General features: G+C 43.4%; 1 non-coding gene across 1 annotated transcript; it reads left to right on the top strand.

Annotated features, from left to right (window-relative positions):
* The first annotated feature begins 4928 nt into the window (after positions 1 to 4928).
* On the top strand, positions 4929 to 5001 carry trnap-ugg (transfer RNA proline (anticodon UGG)). Its single transcript has one exon. It is a non-coding gene; the product is annotated as a tRNA-Pro (tRNA).
* Positions 5002 to 15285: the final 10284 nt, after the last annotated feature.

The following is a 15285-nucleotide window of genomic DNA, read 5'->3' as shown; positions in this document are numbered from 1 at the left end:
GGTGCAGACGAAAAGTCAAAAAGTTCCGTTACAGTCCGTAGAAACATGTCAAACGATGTATAGAATCAATCTTTAGGATGTTTTTAACATAAATCTTCAATAATGTTCCAACCGGAGAATTCCTTTGTCTGTAGAATTGCAATGGAACGCAAGCTAACTATCACGTGAACACGCGTGGCCAGCTCGTGGCTCTCTGGCAGACCTCTGACTCAATCCCCTCTCATTTGCCCCCACTTCACAGTAGAAGCCTCAAACAAGGTTCTAAAGACTGTTGACATCTAGTGGAAGCCTTAGGAAGTGCAATATGACCCCATAGACACTGTGTATTCGATAGGCAAAGAGTTGAAAAACTACAAACCTCAGATTTCCCACTTCCTGGTTGTATTTTTTCTCAGGTTTTTCCCTGCCATATGAGTTCTGTTATACTCACAGACATCATTCAAACAGTTTTAGAATCTTCAGAGTGTTTTCTATCCGAATCTACTAATATGCATATTCTAGCTTTTATGGCTGAGTAGCAGGCAGTTTAATTTGGCCACGCTTTTCATCCAAAATTCCCAATGCTGCCCCCTACCCTAGTGAAGTTAACAGAGACTTTTAGCAGACACCTTTAACAGAGACTTTTAGCAGACACCTTCAACCGAGACTTTTTGCAGACACTTTTAGCAGACACCTCTTGCAGACAAACCAGACTGAACCCCGCAATCACTAGTTTATTCAATGGATTCAGTCTGGTTTAACCAGGCTACACAGGACCCACAGATATAAAGCATTGCTATCTGTCAGGGATTTGTGTAAATCACATTTACAGTTGTCTAAAGCCTGCCATAGATCTGCAATTTTGTCAAACAAGTGAGAGGAAGAAAACAAAATTACATGTCAGAAGAAAAATGTTTTTTTTAAAGAAAAATGAATGAAACGGAGTTCTCAATATGCAAGAAGACAACAAATGATTTTCTTGTTGTTTGACAGTTGCTTTTATCCAAACCCAAAACACATATTATAGTGGGATTTCAATGGGGTTGCAGGCAGCAACCTCATGCTCCTTAACATTAGCAGTATTCTCTAAGAGTTAGGGAAAGTCTGTAAATTACACAGAGCAAAAATTCCAATAACCAATTGTCTATCCATTAATAGTAATGATAGTGATAATACAGTAATAAGTTAACCTAACCCACCATTTCTCAGACGCTTTAAAAAATATGAAATGATACAATTTTCCACATGTTTTAATTTTGTCCTATTTCAGAAACTATTTTACTGGACAGCTAGAGCACATTCTAATTAGGGTTTGTTTTCTTTTACGTTATCAAAAAATCTTCATATTCCCAACATGTTCACACACTTCTGCCCCGCTAACATATTAACGTTAGGAATATTCCTCAGCCTTTCATTAAAATTTGTAGCTGGCTAGCTGTGGCCAGGAAGGAACATGACGGACACACATTCACACACGTCGGTCGTCCATGTCCTTCAATAATTTATATGTAGTGAGTAGCTAGTGAAATGGTGTAGGGAATAGAACTCACCCTCAGCGTCTCTGAGGGTCAATAGTTTAATTTACTGCTTTGGGCATGGAAACTGTATAGCCTTCAAAATGTTCTTTTGGAGTTTCTCTCGCACACACACACACACACACACACACACACACACACACACACACACACACACACACACACACACACACACACACACACACACACACACACACACACACACACACACACACACACACACACACACACACACACACACACACACACACACACACAGAGAAGATGTTGCAGCTGGACTGAGCTAGCAAGGCCGGGTATCGCTTGAAGTAACCCTTGGAGAGAATATTATGGAGTGTTGTGGTTGGGTGAGCTGGACGGGGCTCCAATGCCATATTCAGCTGGCCAAGGAGTCTCAGCGGATCTATCCAGTATATCCATAGAGTAGTGTGAATAAAACTGATTGGTATTTCTGATGCGTAGGAGAGAGAGAGGCAGAAGCAAAAAAAGAGAGATTGAGAGAGAGAGAAAGAGATGAGAGAGATGGAGAAAGACAGCGAGACAGAGCAGAGTGTTTTGCTGTTCTGTTAGAATGGCCTCAAGGCTGAAAACTTATTGTAAATATTCATTGCGTAACCAGCGTTCATGCATACAGTACATGTGCCGTTACATTAAGATTATGCAAACATGCCCTTGGAATAACATAGACTAAACTCACATGGGCAAGAGCACTATAGTTTTACTCACAAGAAGGTTTTAATGCAAATAAAGGATAACACATTACAGTAAGTTGGCTGGCACGTAAACATTGTCAACATATGAAAAAACATTTGTGATATTTACGTGGCATTCTGTGGCATTTAAACATATAAAATAGATAGGCTACATACCAGTTCTTACCAGGTGATAAAGATGGCGCCGGAGAAGAAGGCTGACGTTTTACGTGTTCCTATCCAATTGTGTTTTTTTGTTCGTAACTTATTTTTTAAAACTTATTTTGTACATAATGTTGCTGCTACCATCTCTTATGACCGAAAATAATTGCCGGACATCAGAACTGCGATTACTCACCACGAATCCGAGGAGCATGATGTGAATGACATAATGCTTTCACGGGAAGAGGCCCAGATCCCCGTCATTTGCGTGAAGAGAAGGCAGAGAAAAAGGTGCCGGAGGGCGGGCTGCCTTCTGAGAATTCGTAGGCAATCGAATAAACCCCCACTGCCTTCCATTCTGGGGAAATTTAAATCGGGGAAACTTAAATCGGTCTTAACAGATTTCTATCAGCATGTTAAATGTGCAACCAGAGGGAAAACAACTCTGGACCACCTTTACTCCACACACAGAGACGCGTACAAAGCTCTCCCCCGCCCTCCATTTGGCAAATCTGACCATAATTCTATCTTCCTGATTCCCGCTTACAAGCTAAAATTAAAGCAGGAAGCACCAGTGACACGATCAATAAAAAAAGTGTTCAGATGAAGCAGATGCTAAGCTACAGGACTCTTTTGCCAGCACAGACTGGAATATGTTCCGGGATTCCTCCGATGGCATTGAGGAGAACACCACATCAGTCATTGGCTTCATCAATAAGTGCATCAATGATGTCGTCCCCACAGTGACCGTACATACATACCCCAACCAGAAGCCATGGATTATAGGCAACATCCACACTGAGCTAAAGATTAGAGCTGCCGCTTTCTAGGAGCGGGACTCTAACCCACTATGCCCTCCCATGAACCATCAAACAGGCAAAGCATCAATACAGGACTAAGATCGAATCGTACTACACCGGCTCAGACGCTCGTTGGACGTAGCAGGGCTTGCAAACCATTACAGACTACAAAAGGGAAGCACAGCCACGAGCTGCCCAGTGACACGAGCCTACCAAACGAGCTAAACTACTTTCATGCTCGCATCGAGGCAAATAACACTGAAACACGCATGAGAGCACCAGCTGTTCCGGAAGACTGTGTGATCACGCTCTCCGCAGCCAATGTGAGTAACAACTTTAAACAGGTCAACATTCACAAGGCCGCAGGGCGTATAGACGGATTACCGGGACGTGTACTCCGAGCATGCGCTGACCAACTGGCAAGTGTTTTCACTGACATTTTCAGCCTCTCCATGTACGAGTCTGTAATACCAACATGTTTTAAGCAGACCACCATAGTCCCTGTGCCCAAGAACACTAAGATAACCTCACATCTGTAGCCATTAAGTGGTTTGAAAGGCTGGTCAGGGTCACATTAACACCATTATCCCAGAAACCCTAGACCCACTCCAATTTGCGAACCGCCCCAACAGATCCACAGATGATGCAATCTCTATTGCACTCCACACTGCCCTTTCCCACCTGGACAAAAATAGCACCTATGTGAGAATGCTATTCATTAACTACAGCTCAGCGTTCAACACCATAGTGCCCTCAAAGCCTTTCAATAAGCTAAGGACCCTTGGATTAAACACCTCCCTCTGCAACTGGATCCTTGACTTCCTGACGGGGTGCCATCAGGTGGTAAGGGTAGGTAACAACACATCAGTGCGTGCTCAGTTCCCTCCTGTACTCCCTGTTCATTCATGATTGCACGGCCAGGCATGACTCCAACACCATCATTAAGTTTGCCGATGACACCACAGCGGTAGGCCTGATCACCGACAACGATGAGATCGCTTATAGGGAGGAGGTCAGAAACCTGGCCGTGTGATGCCAGTACAACAACGTGATCAAGACAAAGGAGATGATTGTGGACTACAGGAAAAAGAGGACCAAGCACGCCCCCATTCTCATCGATGGGGCTGTAGCGGAGAAGGTTGAGAGCTTCAAGTTCCTTGGTGTCCACATCACCAACAAACTAACATGGTCCAAGCACACCAAGACAGTCGTGAAGAGGGCACGACAAAACCTTATCCCCCTCAGGAGACTGAAAAGATTTGGCATGGGTCCTCAGATCCTCAAACGGTTCTACAGCTGCACCATCGAGAGCATCCTGACTGGTTGCATCACTTCCTTGGCCTCCGACCGAAAGGCGCTACAGAGGGTAGTGCGTTTGGCCCAGTACATCACTGGGGCCAAGCTTCCTGCCATCCAGGACCTCTATACCAGGTGGTGTCAAAGGAAGGTCCTAAAAATTTTCAAAGACTCCAGCCACCCCAGTCATAGACCGTTGTCTCTGCTACCGCACGGCAAGCGGTACCGGAGCGCCAAGTCTAGGTCTAAGAGGCTGCAAAAACAGCTTCTACCCCCAAGAAATAAGACTCCTGAACATCTAGTCAAATGGCTACCCAGACTATTTGCATTGCCCCCCCCCCCTTTTTACACCGCTGCTACTCTCTGTTGTTATCATCTATGCACAGTCACTTTAATAACTCTACCTACATGTACATATTACCTCAACTAACCGGTGCCCCCGCACATTGACTCTGTACCGGTACTCCCGTGTGGCTCAGTTGGTAGAGCATGGCGCTTGGAACGCCAGGGTTGTGGGTTCATTCCCCACGGGGGGACCAGGATGAATATGTATGAACTTTCCAATTTGTAAGTCGCTCTGGATAAGAGCGTCTGCTAAATGACTTAAATGTAAATGTAAATGTACTCCCTTGTATATATTCTCTTGTTATTTTACTGCTGCTCTCAAATTACTTGTTACATTTTATTTCTTATTCTTTTTTTCTTTTTTAACTGCGTTGTTGTACACTGTAAGGTGTGCGAACCTGTCGTATTCGGCGCATGTGACTAATAAAATTTGATTTGATTTGATTATGGACCTGGAATTAAGAGCAGTGAGAGAATGTTAAGAATTTTCTCATTTCTAACACTCCAGGCGTAAACATACCTTCCTCCACAACTCTGTCTGTCAGACTATAGGGACTAGATAATGGACAGCAACCAGTCATTTCACACATATTACAACCACCCTCTCTCTCTCCATGGTAAAACACATTCAGAAAGACACTCCTGGAGATGGAGGTAAAGAAAGTGATACTGACAAAAACAACAACATTACAGAGCAGAAAGAGCTAAAGGAAAACATTATTGTAAAGGTGCCTCTGATTGTAACTATCCCAGACTCTTCTCCCCTGTAATTTGTTCTGATAATGACACCACAGCTCTGACACCATTCCATATCATCATTGCAGTGGAAGGAAGACCAGTACCTCTGTGGCGCCTTAACCACCCACTGCAATTTTCACCTCATGACACATAATTAAACTAGGACTTTTGTTTTGTAAAATCGTGCTCCCATACATTTTCTATGGCTTAAATGGAATGTACTGTTATGGCCTGCTGATATCCCTGGGTGCGTTCCAAACAGCACTTTATTCCCTATTGACCTTGGTCAAAAGTAGTGCACTATATAGGGATTAGAGTGCCACCTGTGATGCAAGCCCAGTGTTTCTCAGGCACCACTGAAGATGTTCAATGATTGATTGGGCGTTGTGAGGCGACACACGGCTAATCTACATTTGGATATGCACAGCGAGAGACTCCTTTGTTTGCTGGAACGGGCAATGTTTGTTTCAACAAGAGCTTTTTAAATATTGTCAAGAAGAGGCTACATTTGGCTAATTGTGTTTACGTTAGCTAGTTGGACCAGAAAGCAATCTGAACGACACAATCCCAACAGTTGTTGTGTGGTGTGCGCGTGCTGGTGTGCGTGGGGGAAACTGTTTATCAATAATGACATGCAAAACTGATACAGTACACTGTCATTCCATGACAGTGTACTGTTCCACTATCAGTAGTGTTGTCATGGTTTTAGTGAGAAATCCTGCCTGTCTTATTACATAACAAGGTGACAGTATGTTGGTGGTTGAAGATATCCCTCTAGTGGTGTGGGGGCTGTGCTTTGGCAAAGTGGGTGGGGTTATATCCTGCCTGTTTGGCCCTGTCCGGGGGTATCATCGGATGGGGCCACAGTGTCTCCTGACCCCTCCTGTCTCAGCCTCCAGTATTTATGCTGCAGTAGTTTATATGTCGGGGGCTAGGGTCAGTCTGTTATATCTGGAGTATTTCTCCTGTCTTATCCGGTGTCCTGTGTGAATTTAAGTATGCTCTCTCTAATTCTCTAACTCTTTCTCTCTTTCTTTCTTTCTCTCTCTCGGAGGACCTGAGCCCTAGGACCATGCCTCAGGACGACCTGGCATGATGACTCCTTGCTGTCCCCAGTCCACCTGGCCGTGCTGCTGCTCCAGTTTCAACTGTTCTGCCTGCGGCTATGGAACCCTGACCTGTTCACCGGACGTGCTACCTGTCCCAGACCTGCTGTTTTCAACTCTCTAGAGATCGCAGGAGCGGTAGAGATACTCTCAGTGATCGGCTATGAAAAGCCAACTGACATTTACTCCTGAGGTGCTGACCTGCTGCACCCTCGACAACTACTGTGATTATTATTATTTGACCATGCTGGTCATTTATGAACATTTGAACATCTTGGCCATGTTCTGTTATAATCTCCACCCGGCACAGCCAGAAGAGGACTGGCCACCCCTCATAGCCTGGTTCCTCTCTAGGTTTCTTCTTAGGTTTTGGCCTTTCTAGGGAGTTTTTCCTAGCCACCATGCTTCTACACCTGCATTGCTTGCTGTTTGGGGTTTTAGGCTGGGTTTCTGTACAGCACTTTGATATAGCAGCTGATGTAAGAAGGGCTTTGTAAATACATTTGATTTAATTTGACAGTGTTCACATTCTGGCCCTTCTTTGGACGCTGTGTTAACTAACCTCCAGACGAGCTTCAATGCTATACAACTCTCCTTCCGTGGCCTCCAATTGCTCTTAGATGCAAGTAAAACTAAATGCATTCTCATCAACCGATCACTGCCCGCACCTGCCTGCTCGTCCAACATCACTGCTCTGGACGGTTCTGACTTGGACGGTTCTGAATATGTGGACAACTACAAATACCTAGGTGTCTGGCTAGACTGTAAACTCTCCTTCTAGACTCACATTAAGCATCTCCAATCCAAAATTAAATCTAGAATCGGCTTCCTATTTCACAACAAAGCATCCTTCACTCATGCTGCCAAACATACCCTCGTAAAACTGACCATCCTACCGATCCCCGACTTCGGCGATGTCATTTACAAAATAGCCTCCAACACTCTACTCAGCAAATTGGATGCAGTCAATCACAGTGCCATCCGTTTTGTCACCAAAGCCCCATATACACCAAAGCCCTCGCTTCATATTCGTCGCTAAACCCACTGGCTCCAGGTCATCTATAAGTCTTTGCTAGGTAAAGCCCCACCTTATCTCAGCTCACTGGTCACCATAGCAGCACCCACTCAAAGCCAATTCCTCCTTTGGCCGCCTTTCCTTCCAGTTCTCTGCTGCCAATGACTGGAACGAACTGCAAAAAATCACTGAAGCTGGAGACTCATATCTCCCTCACTGGCTTTAAGCACCAGCTGTCAGGGCAGCTCACAGATCATTGCACCTGTACATAGCCCATCTGTAAACAGCCCATCCAACTACCTGATCCCCATACTGTATTTATTTATTTATCTTGCTATTTTGCACCCCAGTATCTCTACTTGCACATTAATCTTCTGCACATCTACCATTCCGGTGTTTAATTGCTATATTGTACTTCGCCACTATGGCCTATTTATTGCCTTACCTCCCTTAATCCTACCTCATAGGCACTCACTGTATATAGACTTTACTTTTTTTCAACTGTATTATTGACTGTATATTTGTTTATTCCATGTATAACTCTGTGTTGTTGTATGTGTCGAACTGCTGTGCTTTATCTTGGCCAGGTCGCAGTTGCCAATGAAAACGTGTTCTCAACTAGCCTACCTGGTTAAATAAAGGTGAAATAAAAAAATAAAAAAATATAAAATGACACTCACAGACGTGTGCCACTTCTAACATCAACGGAGACAATTCAGCACCTCTGATGCCTTCTGCCTCTATCTCATTCACACACACACACACACACACACACACACACACACACACACACACACACACACACACACACACACACACACACACACACACACACACACACACACACACACACACACACACACACACACACACACACACACACACACACACACACACAGACTTTGACTGTCACCAACAAGATGTCTTATTCAGTGCTGCAGAGCCACAAGGAAACAGGACTCCATATTGTAGACACACATTAGATGTGTTTGTAACGTATTGACAAGTCGTCAGATCTGATTCTGAACACCATCATGTTGACGACTGCGCCTTGGTGTTATTACTGTAATACAAACAACACATCAGCCCAACAAATTTTTCCCATTTCATTCTTCACTGCTAAACGTTGCATGTGCAGTTCTTGATGTAGCTGCTGTATCAATGTATCAACTCCCTTATCTTACCTCATTTGCACTCACTGTATATAGACTTTTTGTTTTCTTTTGTTCTACTGTATTATTGACTGTATGTTTTGTTTATTCCATGTGTAACTCTGTGTTGTTGTATGTGTCGAATTGCTATGCTTTATCTTGGCCAGGTCGCAGTTGCAAATGAGAACTTGTTCTCAACTAGCCTACCTGGTTAAATATTGGTGAAATATTTAAGAATAAGAATGTCCACATGCTTAAGAGGCTGAAGGTTTTAAACCTTACAGGTGACGATACACTTTGGAAGACATGAAAGACTCAATTAATTTGCTGTTCTAATCCACTCGGCCACTTTTGGTTTAGTAATAAACCAGTTTATTAGTTTAGCGTCACTATCATAATCCTCCTGCAGTTTCAATTCCCCAACAGCACTGCTGATGATTCTAATGCCAGGAAGGCAATGTGTACAACCAAACCCTTTCTAGTCATTCAGAAGTCAGAAAGAGCATTTTTGTGTGTGTGTGTGCATGCGTGTGTGTGTGTGATGAGGCAGTACAACCCGCTCTTACATTTCATCAGGTTTGCCTTGAGGTGAAATTGTCTCTGCATTCCTCAACAGCGCTTCCTGATTGTCCGTCTGCTTTTGTTTTCAGAACATTACACCAACATAATGCTGTTTAATGACACATTGTCGGAACACTTAAACAGATAGTCATCGAACCGCAGGCGAATGAAAACACAGCTTTGAGTTAAAGTGAGGATATGAGATGCAGTGTGAGACATTAAAGGCCCAGTGCAGTCAAAGCGTGATTTTCCTGTGTTTTATATATATTTCCACACTATGAGTTTGGAATAAATCTTTAAAATTGTGAAAATGATGATAATACCTTTTTAGTCTAAGAGTTGTTTGAATAGACAGACTGAAATTTCTGTTTGGTGGGCTGGAGTTTTGGCCAAACCTCTCTGCCATTAACAGCTAGTTTTCCCGTCCCCACTCAGACAGTCCTAGCTAAATTGCTCTATTTTTGACGAGAGAGAGAGAGAGAGAGCGAGAGAGAGCGCGCGAGAGAGAGAGAGAGAGAGAGAGAGATAGAGAGAGAGAGAGAGAGAGAGAGAGAGAGAGAGAGAGAGAGAGAGAGAGAGAGCCCCCCCCCCCCCCAACACACCATATCTCCTCAAACATCTCCACACATTTGATCATTTTATAGAACTCAAACTCAACCCTAAGGCGCGCAGAGACCATCCCATTAAACAATAGTAAAGGGTCTGTTATCCCCCCACCTTTGACCCTGTTCCTCCTTGTTAGCCAAATCGCTAACTTTGCCTGAGCAAACAAAAAATTCAACAAAACACATTTGGCTTTCTCCTTACTCGAATACCTGTATCCCATTATAAACATCCCAACAGTAAAAACCACCCCCAACCTCTCACACAGACATTCCAACAGAGACATTAATGGCATTAACCTGGTGCACACAGAAAACACATGAATCACAGTTTCTTTCATTTGACAGAAAGGACACCCCTGCCCGATTCCTGGTTCAACCCGTGCCAACCAGCTGTTAGTGGCCAGGGCTCCATGAAGAACCCACCACTGGAGGTCCCCTGACCTCTTTGGTACTGGGGGTTTGTAGAGCCCCCTCCATCTAAAACCCACCATACTCTCCTCCCCACATACCCCCTGCCACTGATGTGCCTTCACTCCTGTTAGGCTTCTAATGTTCCTAACCTTAACACAGAGGTTGTAGAGGGCTTTACCTCCCCCCCAGGCTCGGAGTGTTAAAATCTAACAAGTCCTTCAGACCCCCTTGACAGTCTCCAGTCTCTGCCGTCACCTGCAGTGGCGGAAACATTGGTGGCCCCTCTCCCTTCGGCCTCTCAAACATCCCCATTACCGGCTCAGACAATGCCTCCTGGACCTCCTCCAGGAATCTCGCCAGCAGCCTAAGAGACGTTATTCCTGTTTGTTGCGCCAAGACCTCCGGGGTTTTCCACCCCTCCTCTCCCAGCAGTCTCAGGTCACCCAGCCTTTGTAAACCCCCTGCCATCAGTTGCCTCTGCAGGGTGGCCGACTGAACCGATCTCAAAGGGATGGCTGGGTTGTGGAAGATAGGCTCCTCCCACACCCACAGCCCAGGCTCCACACCCCCTTCTCGTGTGGGCCTTAGCAGCTGCCAGGCCCTCAGCATTGCAGAGGAAAAATCTGAGAGACCTGCTGTACTCAGCATCTCCAGCTTCATGAGGAACAGCTGCCGATCCAACCCTAATCCACCAACTCTCCTCAGCAGTGCACATGCTGGTTCCCTCCAGCCAACATCAGTATGGTATAGCAGTCTCTGCACCGCCTTTAGCCGGAAAGCAGCCATCCTGTTCTCCAGTTCCACCAGGCCCTGTCCTCCTTCGTGGACAGTCATGTACAACACTGCTGCCTTCAGCCAGTGATGGCCCGACCAAAGGAAGTCCACCAGCTTGCGTTGCAGGTCTGCGAGCAGACCGGCGGGGGGGTTGAGGACAGCCAGTTTATGCCACAGGGAAGATGCCACCAGGTTGTTAATTATCAGCACCCTCCATCTATATGACACTTCGGACAGGAGCCACCTCCACCTGGCCAGTCTTGACACCACTGCCTGTGACAGCCCCTCCCAGTTCTTCCTTACCCACTTCTCCGAGCCCAGGTACACCCCCAACACTTTAAGCCCTTCACAACCCCACTGCAAACCCCCTGGAAGCAGAGGAGGACCCCTATCCCCCCATGCCCCACATAACAGAGCTTTGCTCTTGCCCCAGTTTACCTTGGCTGATGAAGCTCCCTCGTACACCTTCAGACTGGTCTCTAGTGCCTGCATATCTTGACCATCCCTGACCATCACAGAAACATCATCTGCATATGCTGACACTGCTATTCCTGTCACCACATCCATGCCTGTCCAGCACACTCCCTGCAGTCTCCTGCGTAGCAGCCCTAAAAAAGGCTCAATGGCTAGTGTGTATAACTGCCCAGATAGAGGGCATCCTTGTCTAATGCCCCTTCTCACCCAGACTGGCCTACTGAGCCCCCCTCCCACCTTAACCATACATGACGCCCCAGCATACAACAGCTTCACACAGGTCAAAAAACTCTTCCCAAACCCAAACCCAGACATCACATTAACCTCTAACGAGCCACAACCCCGGATCCGGGATCCCCCCCATCAAAAAAGCTGACTAGCATAGCCTAGCCTAAAGCCACAGGGATATCATATAATCAAATGTTCATGAAATCACAAGTCCAAGACACCAAATGAAAGATACAGATCTTGTGAATCCAGCCATCATTTCCGATTTTTTAAATGTTTTACAGGGAAGACACAATATGTAAATCTATTAGCTAACCACGAGAGCAAAAGACACAACTTTTTTTTCTCCACCATTTTTTTCCTGCATGGGCAGCTATCACAATTTCGACTAAATAAAGATATATATAGCCACTAACCAAGAAACAACTTCATAAGATGACAGTCTGATAACATATTTATGGTATAGCATATGTTTTTTTAGAAAAATTTGCATATTTCAGGTATAAATCACAGTTCTACATTGCAGCTGCAATCTGAAATAGCGTTGGAAGCAGCCGGAATAATTACAGAGACCGACGTCAATTACCAAAATACTCATCCTAAAACATTTCTGAAAAATACACAGCATACAGCAAATGAAAGCCCAACATCTTGTGAATCCAGCCATCATTTCTGATTTTTAAAATGTTTTACAGGGAAGACACAATATGTAAATCTATTAGCTAACCACGTTAGCAAAAGACACCACTTTTTTTACTCCACCAGTTTTTTACTCCATCAGTAGCTATCACTAATTCGACTAAATAAAGATATATATAGCCACTAACCAAGAAACAACTTCATAAGATGACAGTCTGATAACATATTTATGGTATAGCATATGTTTTTTTAGAAAAATTTGCATTTTTCAGGTATAAATCACAGTTTACCATTGCAGCCACTATCACAAAACTCACTGGCTCACTTCAACTGGCTTTTATTTATCGATATGTATCGACTTCATACGCCTTCCACTAGATGTCAACAGGCAGTGGAAGGTTGAATGGGGTGTCTAGCTTGATCTGAGGCCGAATAAGAGCTTTTGGAGTGGCAGGTCCGGTATTTTGTTTGTTTTCGACGGCGCGCGGGGGACCTCGACATTGTCTTCTGAAGAGCGTTCGGTATACACGGCGAATTGCTCCGGCTCTGATTTTATTTGATACATATGAGAAAAACATCATAAAGTAGGATTTTTCAACCGAGTTTTATCAGTTTATTCAACGTTTATTGGGAATTTTGGAATTTTTCGTTCCATGCGTCAAGAGATGATGGACACGTGAGCTCGACATGGCTAGCCAAAGTTGCTAATTCGACAGAAGAAATGGACATTCTAAAACCAAACAACAATTTATTCTGGACCTAGGACTCCTTGCACAACATTCTGATGGAAGAACAGCAAAAGTAAGACAACATTTATGATGTTATTTCGTATTTCTGTGTAATATGTTGACTCCTATAAATAGCTTGCACAAAACCCACAAATAGAGATAAAATTAATCACTAACCTTGAACAACTTCATCAGATGACAGTCTTATAACATCATGTTATACAATACATTTATGTTTTGTTCGAAAATGTGCATATTTATAGCTACAAATCCTGGTTTTACATTGCAGCCACCATCACAAATAGCACCAAAGCAGCCACAATAATTACAGAGAGCAACGTGAAATACATAAATACTCATCATAAAACATTTATGAAAAATACATGGTGTACAGCAAATAAAATAAAAAACATCTTGTGAATCCAGCCAATATTTCAGATTTTTTAAGTCTTTTACAGCGAAAACACAATATAGAATTATATTAGCTTACCACAATAGCCAAACACACAAACGCATTTATTCACCGCAAACATAGCTTTCGCAAAAACCAGCAAAATATATAAAATAATCACTAACCTTTGGACAACTTCATCAGATGACTGTCTTATAAGATCATGTTATCTTCTACTTGCACAGCATCCCGGATCCGGGAGCACCCCCCACAGTAAAAAAGCTGACTAGCATAGCCTAGCATAGCGTCACAAGTAAATACTAGCATCTAAATATCATTAAATCACAAGTCCAAGACACCAGATGAAAGATACACATCTTGTGAATCCAGCCATCATTTCTGATTTTTTAAATGTTTTACAGGGAAGACACAATATGTAAATCTATTAGCTAACCACGATAGCAAAAGACATAACTTTTTTTCCCACCATTTTTTTCCTGCATGGGTAGCTATCACAATTTCGACCAAATAAAGATATATATAGCCACTAACCAAGAAACAACTTCATAAGATGACAGTCTGATAACATATTTATTGTATAGCATATGTTCTTTTAGAATAATGTGCATATTTCAGGTATAAATCACAGTTCTACATTGCAGCTGCAATCTGAAATAGTGCCGAAGCTGCCAGAATAATTACAGAGACCAACGTCAAATACCTAATTACTCATCTTAAAACATTTCTGAAAAATACACAGCGTACAGCAAATGAAAGCCCAACATCTTGTGAATCCAGCCAATATTTCAGATTTTTTAAGTGTTTTACAGCGAAAACACAATATAGCATTATATTAGCTTACCACAATAGCCAGAAACACAAGCAATTTACCAGCAGCAAAGGTTAGCGATCGTAACAATCCAGCAAAAGATATATCATTTTTGACTAACCTTGATATACTTCATCAGATGACAGTCCTGTAACATCATATTACACAATGCATATAGGTTTTGTTCGAAAATGTGCATATTTAGCAGCACAAATCGTGGTTATACAATGTGATCAGTAGCTGCATTTCATGCATTCTGGCCGGCGCTATCTTGGAGAGGCACCTAATCTAATTGATAAATAATCGTAAACTTGACTAAAAAATACAGGTTGGACAGCAATTGAAAGATGCATTAGTTATTAATGCAACCGCTGTGTTAGATTTTTAAAATTAACGTTACTAGACATACAGTGTGCGTTACAGCCAGACCAGTGCCGCAATTAATGGCGGACAAATCCATTTACATTTTTCCACATAAATACGGAATAACATCATAAATAGCTCTTACTTTTGGACGAGCTTCCATCAGAATCTTGGGCAAGTTGTCCTTTGTCCAAAATAATCGTTGCGCGGTTGTAAAACGTCGTCTTCAACTTTGGAACTAGCAGCTAACAATAGCTATGTGGCGCAGACATGCCCAAATCCTCAAAACGCAATACTAAGGAAATTCCGAAAATAGCAATATACTCGCATAAACTGATATAACTCGGTTTAAAATAACTTTGTTATGATGTTTCTAACACCTATATCGAATTAAATCACAGACGGATATATCTAAGGCCGATAACGAGAGCTTTTGAGCATGCCATCCTGAGGTCCTCCATTG

The sequence above is a fragment of the Salvelinus alpinus genome, chromosome 29 (genome assembly GCF_045679555.1).
Source record: "Salvelinus alpinus chromosome 29, SLU_Salpinus.1, whole genome shotgun sequence".
NCBI lineage: Eukaryota > Metazoa > Chordata > Actinopteri > Salmoniformes > Salmonidae > Salvelinus > Salvelinus alpinus.
Note: the sequence above shows the minus strand (reverse complement) of the source record. Positions and strands in the feature narration are given on the sequence as shown.